Source organism: Phocoena phocoena, chromosome 8 (genome assembly GCF_963924675.1).
Source record: "Phocoena phocoena chromosome 8, mPhoPho1.1, whole genome shotgun sequence".
In the NCBI taxonomy this organism is placed as follows: Eukaryota; Metazoa; Chordata; class Mammalia; order Artiodactyla; family Phocoenidae; genus Phocoena; species Phocoena phocoena.
The window spans coordinates 84959733-84974117 of NC_089226.1; the positions used below are offsets into that span (position 1 = coordinate 84959733).

Here is a 14385-nt window from a genome sequence, read left to right on the forward strand (position 1 = left end):
GTCCGGGAAGATCCCACATGCTGCGGAGCATCTGGGCCCGTGAGCCATGGCCGCTGAGCCTGCGCGTCCGGAGCCTGTGCTCTGCAACGGGAGAGGCCACAGCAGTGAGAGGCCCGCATACCACAAAAAAAAAAAAAAATGTTATAAGGAACAAAGTATGAGAAAAATAGTTATATATTTGCTTAGTTAAGTGAAATTTAAGAATTTCACCTTTAAGAAATGGCATGCTCTAGAATGCCACCAGGTTGTGTAAGAGATCACTCACTTGGTGAGTGATCTAATCTTCTACCTGTTTGTTAATGCATAGGTATGTGGTCTTATGATTAAATAATGCATTTGCAATAGTTCATAAAATAAAATGATCTATCTAAATGGTGTTGAGGAGCTTGGATTTTCACTGAGACTATGTAGGTTTGTTTATAAGCCTTCCCACTTGCTGAGAGAACTTGGAAAGTTACTTCTGTGCTTTAGTTTCCTCATGGCTACAGTGGGATAATACAGTACCCACCTCAGAGGATTTTGTTAGAGTTTAATGAGATAATGAATATAAAACACTTAGCACAGAATCTGATTCCGCATTAGAACTCAATAAACATTTCTGTTATTTTCAATAATTTTGCAGAATTGAGTCATTTATTGCAATTAAATAATTTTTTGTCTGATTTAGTTTAAACACACTGTATAGATTATGAACTTGTTTTGGCATCTACTGATGATACATTATGGTTTTAAATATATCTCATAGTCAAATAAATTTGAGAAATCCTGTTTTTTTTTTTTTTTTTTTTTTTTTGTGGTATGCGGGCCTCTCACTGTTGTGGCCTCTCCCGTTGCGGAGCACAGGCTCCGGACGTGCAGGCTCAGCGGCCATGGCTCACGGGCCCAGCTGCTCCGCGGCATGTGGGATCTTCCCGGACTGGGGCACGAACCTGCGTCCCCTGCATCGGCAGGCAGACTCTCAACCACTGCGTCACCAGGGAAGCCCCCCGTATTGTTTTGTACTTCCCTCCTAATCACCTGTAGAATAAAGATTACAGCATTTATCTTATTACCTCATAGAACAAAATATTTGAAAGGGTTGTAAAATACAAATGCAATGTAAAATATTAAAAATATAGTCCATTTATATGATCTGTGATAGACATTGACTTTTCTACATCCAGTAGCATATAAACCAATATATAAAAAACAGACACTTTCAACCTCAATTGCTGACATGTTTTTCCTTTATTGTCCACAGATACTTTTCATATTCCCCTACCAAGCTTCTCTCTCTTGATATGTTAATAACAATTTCCTCAGTTTTCTCTTCCATAAGATGGAATTTTGAGATCTTGCAACTGTTCTTGGTAGATAAAACATAAAATAAATAGGGCTTTCTGTAAATAAAATAAATTTCTGACTCCTACCTTTACAAAATATTAGCTATTGATCACTCATAGATGTGCAAATTATTGATATATACATCTTTTTGGACGTTGGGCTCTAAGCGATACATTTAGCATACTGGTAATGACCATTAAATCTTTGCTATCACCTATCCTCTACCTCTCAGGCTTTACATTTAATAGATTTTGAAGATATTTATTATTACTGCAGTTCTTTGTACTTGGCGCTTTGATCTGGAGGCGCTTTGATCTGGATCGTTGTGCAGCATACTTAAAAGATTAAGTGGCCTTGCAATTACGATATTTTTAATTGTGGTATTTTTAGCCTATGGCTCAAGCTACATTTGAATGAGTGTCTATTCTAAGAGCCTGTACTTTGATTACATTTGAACACGTTATTGAATAGTTGCAGTTACAGTCATAAAAGCAATCTGTGAGAATATCCAGTATTCTGTAGCGTTGTTATTGCCTACAGCAACAAGTTTCTTATCATGGTAAACACTCGTGACTTCAAAAAGAAAATATTTCTAGAAGTGATTGATTGGCTCTTTTGAAATTTATTTGCCTTTCTGAGAGTGTTGAATTGCTTTTTTAAAAAGCACCATTCTGCAGGATATTTAAACAAGTGCTGATTAAGCTGGAAGTAAACTCCCTAGTATATTTTAACAGTCATCCTTCTTTAAAGTTCCAGTTGTACAAATGTTCTTTCATATTTTCATAGATTTTAGTTGCATTATGATTTGGAAGATTCTTGGAGGTATTCCAGTTCCCCTGTTGTACTTAGAGGAGTCTCCCTCGTGATAGCCCCTGCAGACAGTGTAGAGCCTCTCAGGAATACTTCCAGTATTCCTTCCCTCCCAGCATCAGAGATTCTCAGTAGGCAATTGTTCCTGGTAATAAAAGGAAATTAAAAAATTGAGTTAACACTGATTATGTAGTTTAATAGTAATAGTATTAGAAGAAAACACGAAATTCCTATAAAATTTAGGTGACTGAAAAATTTTAAACATTAGTCTTTTATTGTATTGTATAAGATGCTTGTTTTAGTAACAAATATTATGGAAATGTATACTTCTCTCTCCTTTCCAGGTTGATTCCTCAGAGATAATTGCTGATAAAACTTGGGTGTGTATCCTTTGCTAGATTTGCTGTGCTTGTATAAACACATGTTTATTAGGGCCTGCATTTTATAACCACTTTAGGTCTTTGCTGTCTTTTGCTAAGTAAAGGGCTTTGCCTTGTAAGAATTTATTGAGTGCCTGACGTTATATTTATTAGTAATCACACCTACTGGATGGTCACATCCACTATTGAACTTATTTCCTAATTGCTTTTGTAAAAGGTTGTTGTAGTCATCTTTTGGAACACAGTATCTGCCAAAATAAGAGCCATATTTTAACTGAGAAGTATCCAGCAGATGTCTGTGTATTTAACATGGAAGATTATTTATGGTTAAGATGAGTAAATGCTTAAAGATCAGGAAAGGACTTAGTAAAATGTCAACTATAGTTCTTTTAACATAAGTGTATATCTCACATTTCCCGGTTAGTCTAAAAATCAAAGGTGATGTGTTGAAAGAGAAAAGAACACATTAATGATAAGTATAGCATCTCAGTGGGAGGACTTCTAGTAAGATAAAAGTCTGATAGTTTTAGTAATCCTAGGAATTATTTATTTTAACACGTAGTAGTTAAAGCATTGATCCTGAAGCCATAAAACCTGGCTTTAAATCCCAGCTGCTCATCACACTAGCTGTATGACCCTTAGGCAAGTTGCTTATCCTTGTGTCTGTTTCTTTATCTATTAAAAGGATTGGTATGAATATCAAATGGGTTAATATTTATAAAGTGCTTAGAGCATTGCCTGGTTCATAGTGCTGGGTAACTGCTTGTTGTTACTGCTGTTATTATATTTATTTTAAAAGATTTATACAGAATGAAAAATAGGTTTAAAAAATGGCAGTGAAATATTTTTTTCATTTGATTGTCCTAGAGAGCTAAAGACCAGTTGACCTCAAAAAAGGCATAGAACTATTAGGTCAGTTAGTATTTTCTTATTCTGTGGAAAATAAAACTAGAACATAACTTTAATTGAATTGTTAAAAAATACCTTCGGTGTCAGTTTCTAGGTTTTCTGTTAGTTTGGCTTTCTGTGTTTCTTTCAGTTACACGATCTTATAATTGAGATGGTATGGTGTAGAGAAAGGCTTTTGGAATAAGGCATTTGAAATCTCATTTCCATCCCTCTCTGGCTAACTTTGGGTAGTGTATTAGTTATCTGTTGTTGTGTGACAACTCCAAAACTTAGTTGCTTCAAAAACGATTTATTATTTCTCATGATTTTGTGGACTGACTGTACTCAATTGAGGGGTTCTTCTGTTTTATGTGGAACATTTTGTTTACCAGCATTTTTGATCTCGGAACAGAACAACAGTGCTGAAATCTGTTTTTAGAACATTTTATTTAAATGAGCTGATGTGTTAAAAGTTATTTCTGTGATGCCTGGCCATTGTTAAAACTCAGGAAATGGTGTTGATTTTTATTTAATAGTCAAGTTAATTCAACTGTCCCAAATGTAAAGTGGCTAGCATATAAAACAGGTCTTGGTTGATACTTGTTTGGCTTATGTGTTTGAGTTAACAAAGCTATTCACAGCAGAACGCTAACAGCTTCCACTGGTTGATCAATTCAGTGAACAAATTAATGAGTGAATGCCTACTATATGCCAGACAGTGTTCTCAGTGCTGGGAATATAGCATTGAAAGAATTAAAGCTCTTTCCCTCACGGGTTTTATATTTAACAGGGGAGGGGAAAACAGATAATAAGCAAACATATATATCAGTTGGTGGCAAGTGCTATAGAGAACACTAAAGCAGGATAAAGGAGGAGAGGTAAGTATATGTGCTGGTGGGGGTTTACCCTTCTGTATAAGGTGGTCAGGGAATGCCTTTCTAATAAGATGTTTGGGCAGAAACACAAAGTAAGAGTGAGGGGATCAAGTCCTGCTGTTCCCTCTGCCTGGAACCTTCTTCTAGATAAATGTAAAGGTTTTGAGGCGGCAACTATGGTTAGAGACAGTAAAGAGGCCAGTGTAGGTGGATGAGAGCAAACAAATGGGATGATGGTGGGAAATACTAGATACGCCTGCGGGCTGAATCACGTATGATCTTGGAGGCCATTGTGAGGAATCTGACTTTACTGTGAGATGGGAAGAAGCTCTTGGGAGGTTTTGAGCAGAAGAGTGATGCGGTCTGACTTGTGTACTAAATGGATCACTCTGGTTGCTAAGTTGAGAGTAGATGGTAGAGGACGGGGCAGAAGCAAGAACAGTGGGGGAGCGTGCAACGAGAGATGCTGGTGGCTTGGACTGGGGTTGTAGCAGTAAAGGTAAAGCAAAATGGTCAAATTCTGGATCTCTTTTGCAGATAAAGTCAATGGGATTTGCCGATAAATGTGTGGGAAGTGAGAGAAAGAGGAGAGTCAAATTTGATTCTCACACAAATTATGGGCCTGAGAAACGAGGAGGATAGAGTTGTCATTCCTGAGATGGGGAAGGCTGGAAGAGGAGTGGGTTGGAGGGAATTATGAACATGTTTTGAACATGTTCGGTTTGAGATATCTAGTTGACACTCAGTAAGAGATGTTGAGTAGACAGTTGGATACGTAAGTCTGGAGTTGGGGAGAGAGGTCTGGGTTGGAGATACACATTTGGGTTTTAAGAATAGAGGTGGTATTTAAAACTGTGTGATTGGATGAGATCACCTAAGGGAAGTGAATGTAGTTAGAGAAGATAGGCATCCAAAGACTGAGCCTTGGGGCACCCCAGAATTTAAAGGTTGTGGAAATGCGATGGAACTGGAAAGGAATCTGAGAAGGGACTGCAGGTGAGGTAAAGAGGAGAGTAGAGTGGTGCCCTGGCAGTCAGTTGCATACTGTTTAAAGCAGGAGAACACAATCAACTGTGTCAAATGCTGCAAGTCAAATAAATCAAGGATGTGGCAATGCAGTGGCTGATGGTGACTTTGACAAGAGCTATTTTGGTGGAATGATGGGGTAATGAAAGCCTGATTAGAGTGAGTTCAAGAAAGGGGCAGAATTGGAGGCAGCTTTTCTTAACAGTGCTTTCAAGAAGGACTGGTGTAAGGGGGAATAGAGAAATGGGTGATGGCTGAAGGAGAGTATATAAACAAGAAAGTGTTTTCTTTTTCTTTTTTTTCAAAATGGGAGATATGGGATAGTTATATATATATGTAGAGAGAAGGAGGGAGAGGGAAAGAGAGGTTGGTGATGAGAAAGAGTGGGAAATTGGTCGAGTGATGTACTTCAGTAAGTGAGCATGGGTGCCTTAGATAGAAGCACTGACAGATGCAAGTGGGCTAGTAGATGTGGTGGCGAGAATGTGGAAGTTTCTTTCAAATCCCCCCCTGCCCCCAGTAAAGTTGGATGCAAGGACAAGAGTCAGGAGTGAGGATGAGGGAGGAGGTGATGGTTTGAGAAGAGAGGAGGTGTGAATTAGGACAGTGGGAGTATGAATAAATTAAGAGAATGTATATACTGTTTTACATTTTACATAGATTCTTTTACTTAGTCCTTTGGATAATTTTCAGAGCATGCTACATCAGTAAAACCCCATTTTAAAAATGAAAATACTGGGCCTTCCCCGGTGGTGCAGTGGTTGAGAGTCCGCCTGCCGATGCAGGGGACGCAGGTTCGTGCCCCGGTCCGGGAAGATCCCATATGCCGCGGAGCGGCTGGGCCCGTGAGCCATGGCCGCTGAGCCTGCGCGTCCAGAACCTGTGCTCCGCAACGGGAGAGGCCACAGCAGTGAGAGGCCCGCGTAATGCAAAAAAAAAAAAAAGAAAATACTAAGGCTCAGGTAAATTACTTGCTATTAGAGTGATTGGTCTGTTGAGTGTTTAAAATCTAGCTCTATTTAGATGATTTGCATTATTTGAAGTCAGTGCTTCCTTACCAGACTCCCAAGATTTGTCTTCCCAGAACATTCTGCAGAGATTTTTAAGTACCACTATAGCAAAACATTCTTATGAATGTTTTTACCCCAGAATTTACCCATGACCTGTGGTTGACCCCGAAGTGAGAGATCACATGTTGTGCCATTCCATTTGTATGACATGTCCAGAACAGGCAGATCTAAAGAGACAAAAAACAAACAAAAAAAAAGACGAAAAAGAGACAAAAAAAAGAGAGACAGAACTAAAACGACAAAGTAGATTTGTGGTGGCCTAGGGATGGAGGAGTTTGGGAGAAATGGGGAGTGACTGGTAATGGATATAGGGTTCCTTTTGATGGTGATGAAAATGTTCTAAAATGGATTGCGTTAATGGTTGCATAATTCTGTGAATATACTAAAAACCATTGATTGTACCATTTGAATGGGTGAATTGTATGGTATGTGAATTATGTCTTAATAAAACTGTTATTATAAGAAATGCCTTCTGCATCACCTACCTCAAGAGAAGACTGTTCTGATTTTATTATTTTTATCTTTATTGAGTTTACCATTTATTTACCTTTTCCAAGTTTGTGCTGCATTTCTCTGGTATCTTCTTTTTTTTAAAACATCTTTATTGGAGTATAATTGCTTTACAATGGTGTGTTAGTTTCTGCTTTATAACAAAGTGAATCAGTTATACATATACATATGTTCCCATATCTCTTCCCTCTTGCATCTCCCTCCCTCCCACCCTCCCTATCCCACCCCTCTAAGTGGTCACAAAGCACCGAGCTGATCTCCCTGTGCTATGCGGCTGCTTCCCACTAGCTATCTGTTTTACGTTTGGTAGTGTATATATGTCCATGCCACTCTCTCACTTTGTCACAGCTTACACTTCCCCCTCTCCATATCCTCAAGTCCATTCTCTAGTAGGTCTGTGTCTTTATTCCCGTCTTACCCCTAGGTTCTTCATGACCTTTTTTTTTTTCTTAGATTCCATATATATGTGTTAGCATACGGTATTTTTCTCTTTCTGACTTACTTCACTCTGTATGACAGACTCTAGGTCCATCCACCTCACTACAAATAACTCAATTTCGATTCTTTTTATGGCTGAGTAATATTCCATTGTATATATATGTGCCACATCTTCTTTATCCATTCATCTGATGATGGACACTTAGGTTGCTTCCATCTCCTGGCTATTGTAAATAGAGCTGCAATGAACATTATGGTACATGACTCTTTTTGAATTATGGTTTTCTCAGGGTATATGCCCAGTAGTGGGATTGCTGGGTCGTATGGTAGTTCTATTTGTAGTTTTTTAAGGAACCTCCATACTGTTCTCCATAGTGGCTGTATCAATTTACATTCCCACCAGCAGTGCAAGAGTGTTCCCTTTTCTCCACACCCTCTCCAGCATATATTGTTTCTAGATTTTTTGATGATGGCCATTCTGACCAGTGTGAGATGATACTTCATTGTAGTTTTGATTTGCATTTCTCTAATGATTAATGATGTTGAGCATTCTTTCATGTGTTGTGCTGGCAATCTGTATATCTTCTCTGGAGAAATGTCTATTTAGGTCTTCTGCCCATTTTTGGATGGGGTTGTTTTTTTTTTGTTATTGAACTGCATGAGCTGTTTGTAAATATTGGAGATTAATCCTTTGTCAGTTGCTTCATTTGCAAACATTTTCTCCCATTCTGAGGGTTGTCTTTTCGTCTTGTTTATGGTTTCCTTTGCTGTGCAAAAGCTTTTAAGTTTCATTAGGTCCCATTAGTTTATTTTTGTTTTTATTTCCATTTCTTTAGGAAGTGGGTCAAAAAGGATCTTGCTGTGATTTATATCCTAGAGTGTTCTGCCTATGTTTTCCTCTAAGAGTTTGATAGTTTCTGGGCTTACATTTAGGTCTTTAATCCTTTTTTTTTTTTTTTTGCGGTACGCAGGCTTCTCACTGTTGTGACCTCTCCCGTTGCAGAGCACAGGCTCCAGACGTGCAGGCTCAGTGGCCATGGCTCACGGGCCCAGCCGCTCTGCGGCATGTGGGATCTTCCCGGACCAGGGCACGAACCCGTGTCCCCTGCATCGGCAGGCAGACTCTCAACCACTGCGCCACCAGGGAAGCCCCTTTAATCCATTTTGAGCTTATTTTTGTGTATGGTGTTAGGGAGTGTTGTAATCTCATACTTTTATATGTACCTGTCCAGTTTTCCCAGCACCACTTATTGAAGAGGCTGTCTTTTCTCCACTGTATATTCTTGCCTCCTTTATCAAAGATAAGGTGACCATATGTGCGTGGGTTTATCTCTGGGCTTTCTATCCTGTTCCATTGATCTATATCTCTGTTTTTGTGCCAGTACCATACTGTCTTGGTTACTGAAGCTTTGTAGTATAGTCTGAAGTCAGGGACCCTGATTCCTCCAGCTCCATTTTTTGTTCTCAAGATTGCTTTGGCTATTCGGGGTCTTTTGTGTTTCCGTACAAATTGTGAAATTTTTTGTTCTAGTTCTGTGAAAAATGCCAGTGGTAGTTTGATAGGGATTGCATTGAATCTGTAGATTGCTTTGGGTAGTAGAGTCATTTTCACAGTATTGATTCTTCCAATCCAAGAACATGGTATATCTCTCCATCTATTTGTATCATCTTTAATTTCTTTCATCAGTGTCTTATAATTTTCTGCATACAGGTCTTTTGTCTCCTTAGGTAGGTTTATTCCTAGATATTTTATTCTTTTTGTTGCAGTGGTAAGTGGGAGTGTTTTCTTAATTTCACTTTCAGATTTTTCATCATTAGTGTACAGGAATGCCAGAGATTTCTGTGCATTAATTTTGTATCCTGCTACTTTACCAAATTCATTGATTAGTTCTAGTAGTTTTCTGGTAGCATCTTTGGGATTCTCTATGTATAGTATCATGTCATCTGCAAACAGTGACCCCACGCACTGTGAAAATCCATGGATAACTTCACAGTCAGGGCCCTATATCTGCGCTTCCACCTCTAGGGACTCAGTAACCACAGATCCTGCAGTGCCATAGTGCACATCCATGGATAACATCCACCTATGAGTAACACACACACACACACGCGTGCGCGCACAGGTTTCAACTTTGTTGTGTTTATTTTCGTGGCCACTCATCCTTGACCTGTGCGTGCATACCTATTTTAACAGTAATGTAACAGGTAACTCCCATCACTTGTGTTCTACTTTTCTACTGACCATTCAGACTTAGTTCCTGATTGACCCTAGGGTTTGTAATTATGTTTACAACTTCATAAAAATAGAAAGTCCCTCACTGATCAACAGGGAGTGTATGAAAGGAAAATTGACCCATTCTGACTCAGGGCAACATTTCCTGGTTTTGAAAGACACACACCCACTCGGTAGTGCTTACATATGTCCAAGTACTGATCCACTGAAGTGGGGTTGCTTTCTTTCTTGGTACCAAACTTTGCATTCTTAAAATACTTCACCATCTACCTATTTATGCTGTAGATTTGTAGTAATAGACAATTTCCAAACGTTTGAACCTTATCTCAATCGTGGGGCTCACACATTCTTTCTGGTATCTTCTTCTTGTCAAAAGTAGAGAGAAGCATGTAGCTATACACTTGTATGTAGAGGAGTATCATCAAGAGAAGCCTGGATAGCTGTACCTTTCATTTTTACTGAGTGACATTTCTGACAGAATCATCAGAATCTGGCCCTTAGTTTTGTCATTTCAGAAATTATTTGATCAGTGTCCTAGACTTGACCAGACCTGGGTTCTGTCACTAGATTCTCAAGAAACTGAAATGTATCAGCATTATGCTAGTTTATTAACTTTAATGAGAAACGTTAGGCAGACTAAATAATCAAGTTGGCCTAAGCATTCTCTGTATATGAAAAAATAAGTTAGGAGTCATATTATGATCACTGTTTTCTTGATGGCCATGAAATCATCACATGAGTTCATAGTTTAATGGCGTTTGCAGGGATAACCCAGGGCATCTTTCTCTTATAAGAATATAATTGTTCCTAGAACTTGACATATTGAGTTCCTGAACTGAGACATCCCTTTTCCTAACACGACTAGGTTTCTCTGACAGTAATTGAATTTTCAGCTTAAAAAAGTAAATAAAAATGAAATAAAGTAACTCCACTAATAGTTATCTTCTTCTCTGAGTGATGGTATTTCACTATTCTTAATTGAACCATCTACTGCTAACATTCTTTTTGAGTTCTCTAGCAAAAGACCCACAAACCATTCAGAGTTCAGTTTACCCACTTAAAAAAAAATTTTTTTTAGCTTCTCCACTTTACCTGTATGTTATATCAGTGTTTCAAGGTTTTAGAAAAGTAAAAAAAGATTTGGTCTTAATGAATATTGATAAATTTTATTAAAGGCACATGGCAAAAAAAGGAAACATGGCATTTTATATATAGATTGCCTTTGTTACCATATAACCTAAATTTTTGAGTTGGTTTGTGGATTTGACACTTGCCTTCTAATTGTGAGTTATTATTTATAGAGTGGTGAACAACAGGTTTAGTTATACTCTCCGTCCAATGGAGACAAGCCTTGCCTGTCTACAAAAGTACAAATGATATCTGTTCCCTGCTATATCCTTAGCACCACCACGTTATAGCTGCTCAGAGGGGAGTTAAGTTAGATGAGAAAAGAAGTAGAAGAATTTCCTTTAGGTGTAGAACAAAAGATTTATTTTAAGAGTGGTCCATAAATTAGAATTTCTGCTGTGATCATTTATATACAAAAGTATATTTAGCCCAGAGGAATAATTTGAGAGCCAATTAAGATACAACCAGAAAACTAAGCTTTATTCATTACTGACAGATGGATATATTATTCTTTAGTGCATAATTTGATTTTAAAAGTTTATTTTATTGTAAGACTGGCCAGCAGAGCTCTGACAGCTCTGGCAGTTTCATCCAGATTGTAAATGCTTAATGGTATTGCTTTCCTACCTTTTTACATGTGATGATACATATAGAAAATATAATGTTTTATGGCATGCCACGGTAAACTGGAGAGAATTTAGGCACATTTGACTCAGACTTGGTGAAGAAATTTATTACATTTTCTTTATGATATGTAGTATTATAAAATAAAATACAAAAGCTTTTGGGAAGATAGTTGTGGCAGCCTTGGAATTGTGCCATTCGGATCCACTTCAAGAGAACCTCCTGTGAAGAGCAGTTAACTGACAGCCTCCAGCTGTTGTGCCTTTAGGTAATGCATCAGTGCTCAGCAGAGGCCCCTTTGCTGCTGGGCTGCTCTCAGCCAGTGACCAAACACAGTGGGGGTCCTAGAGCTGCACTGTTCTAGTTTGATGGGGAACTAGCCTAGCAGATAATTTTTGCCTTGGGGACACCCCATTGACCCTGTCAAGATTTTCTCTTAACAGCACTGCTGTTGGAGGTTCTTTCCACCCAATTATTCCTTTGCACTTCTTTCACAGGTGTCAGAACTGCTCAAGGTCTGAAGCTCTCTTCACCTATTCCTTCTTCCTGTCCCTGTGTATCCTCAAGAGACATTTTTCCGAAGAAATTTCTTGCACATCTTATCTGCTTCTCAGAGGACTTAAACTGATGCAATAATACATAATGAATTTGTATAAAACTTGCAGTTAAAATTCTTTCATTTTTTAAAATGAGAAAGTTGAGTTTGCTTACATAAATACAACTTTTGAATGTTAGATTTGTATTTGAAGTGGTTTTATACAATTCCTAGTCAAGAGTTTGAAAAAGTCTCTATATTCTTGTTACTGTCACCTAGAAACTTGGCTCATTCATTAAATGGTAACAAATGGCAGAAGGAATTCATCACTCTTCGTCTAGTTGACAGAAACTCTTCTTAATTGTTAACCAGATTTCAAATAATTTTGGTCTCTTTAAGTTGAATATCCTAGATACTATCATTTTGTTAATTTTCTTTCATTACCAAATGCAATGTTGAAGTTTTCTACTGTAGCCAGTTTCAAGACCCATGAATTTTTTATATTAATTATTTCAAAATAATCATAAAGCCCTTATACACAGCTATAGCTCAGTCTTATTAATAAGTCTTCAGGATTCAAAGTAGTACATGATTAAGTATCACTAGTGAATCTCATTTACTCCATACTTTTGAAACAGGCTGCCTTTTGCTTTGAATCTTTTAAAGTACAGATTAGTATATACCCTTTATAAACTCTTGTGTCCATTTCTCTTTCTGTCTAGACTTCTGTTCTTTGAGGCCTAGTTCAAACCCACATTTCACACTGATGCTTTCTTTCCTTTGTGTGAATCAACCTGTGTTGGCATGACTTATCCGAGAAATGTTTACTGAGTGCATATTCTCTGCTATGTTCTGTGTATAAAATAGTGAACAAAAAAGGATAATATCTCTCTATATTGTGAATACATAAGATTGATAATTTAGTGTAACCTATTTTTTTCTCTTTTTACAATACAGTTTAGCATTTGCTTATAGCTGAATATAACTCGTGTGTACATCTACACACTTGCTGAGTATTTTGTCAAAAGAATGAAGAACTTTTATAACTATGTTTTAAGGTTCTTTTATGCCTCATAATATCTCCCCATGACACTTACTTGTTTTTCACAAGTACTTGTGCATTAAGAGCCTGCTGAATCTTAAGTATTAATTATAGCAGAGGTGTTTAGGAGTAGAGAGTCCCTGGACAGATCCCAAATCTATGGTAGAAAACAATTTGTTTATTATCCTTTGAACTTACTCTGATCAGAAGAGCTGTAGGGAGGACATGGAATAGTTTTCCCATTGAGTCTAGTGCTTTGGTTCTTCACTTTGGCCATGTATTGGAATCACCTGGGGAGCTTTAAAAACTACTGCTGCCTACCTCCCATCCCCAGAGTTTCTGATTTAATTGGTATGGGGTGTGGCCAGGACAAAGGGATTGTAATGTGCAGCCAAGATTGAGAACCACCACATTAGGAGATAGTGACGATCAGCGCTCTCAGTTAAAAACAATGAGCAGAAGGCTTATTTTTTAAAACTGTATAAAATATACACTGAGAGATCCTGGGAACAGTGCCATCCCAATAGTAATGAGGACCCATAGCTCATTGAGGGAGTTCTGACTGGTCAAGTCTGGGAAAATTAGAGCATCAAAATAAGTAATTATAGTAATGGATTATAACCCATTGAATAAAATAGGAATCCATTATACTTACATAGGTAAATACATGAATAAATTGAAATTGGATTATTTGTACAGTCTCAAATTGAAACTCCACAAAATGCTTCATTACAGAGGGGAAAGGAGAAACTTGATAGTGGAGAAATCTAGCAGATACCATGTTAAGTAGTCAGAGTGAATATTATCAGTAGTGGAGCAAATCAAAATTTCGTAACACCTGATAGCATATAATGAGAAAAAAACCCCATCACTTTTTAAACATTTCTCCCAAAGATCTATAACCTTCATCTAATTACAAGAAAACATCAGACAGACCCATACTGAGGGACATTCAACAAACAACTGACCTGTAATATCTTATGCCAGGGTCATAGCAGTCAAGGAAAGACTTGAGGGACTATTCGATATTGGAAAAGACTGAAAGGGATATGACAGCTAAATGCAGTGCACGATTCGGAATTGGATTCTTTTTCATAAAGGACGTTATCAGTGTAATTGGCGAAACTTGCAGTCCGAGGCTTAGATGGTGGAGATGTATCAGTATTTGTTTCCTGATTTTGATGATTGTATTGTGATTATGTAGGAGAATATTCTTGTTTGTAGGAAATACGAAGCATGCCATTATTTGGCAAATTACTCTCAAGTGGGTTAGGAAAAAGTATTCATTGTACTGTTCTTATAACTTCTCTGTAAGTTTGAGACTGTGCAGGATAACTATGATTGTATGACTTTGTATTTAGAGAACTCTTAGAATGTTAATTTTCTTATGGAAAAGTCATGTGAAGTAGCAACACAATTTATCGGGGAATTGTATCTTTCATGAAATAATTTTCCAAATAATCAAAGTTCTTCAAGTGGTAAAATGCTTTTTTAACTGTTTTG

At 37.7% G+C, this 14385-nt stretch overlaps 1 protein-coding gene across 2 annotated transcripts in view; it reads left to right on the plus strand.

Moving 5' to 3' along the window:
* Positions 1 to 14385, plus strand: part of HIPK3 (homeodomain interacting protein kinase 3) — a 65440-nt gene that overhangs the window by 27267 nt on the left and 23788 nt on the right. The window lies entirely within an intron of this gene.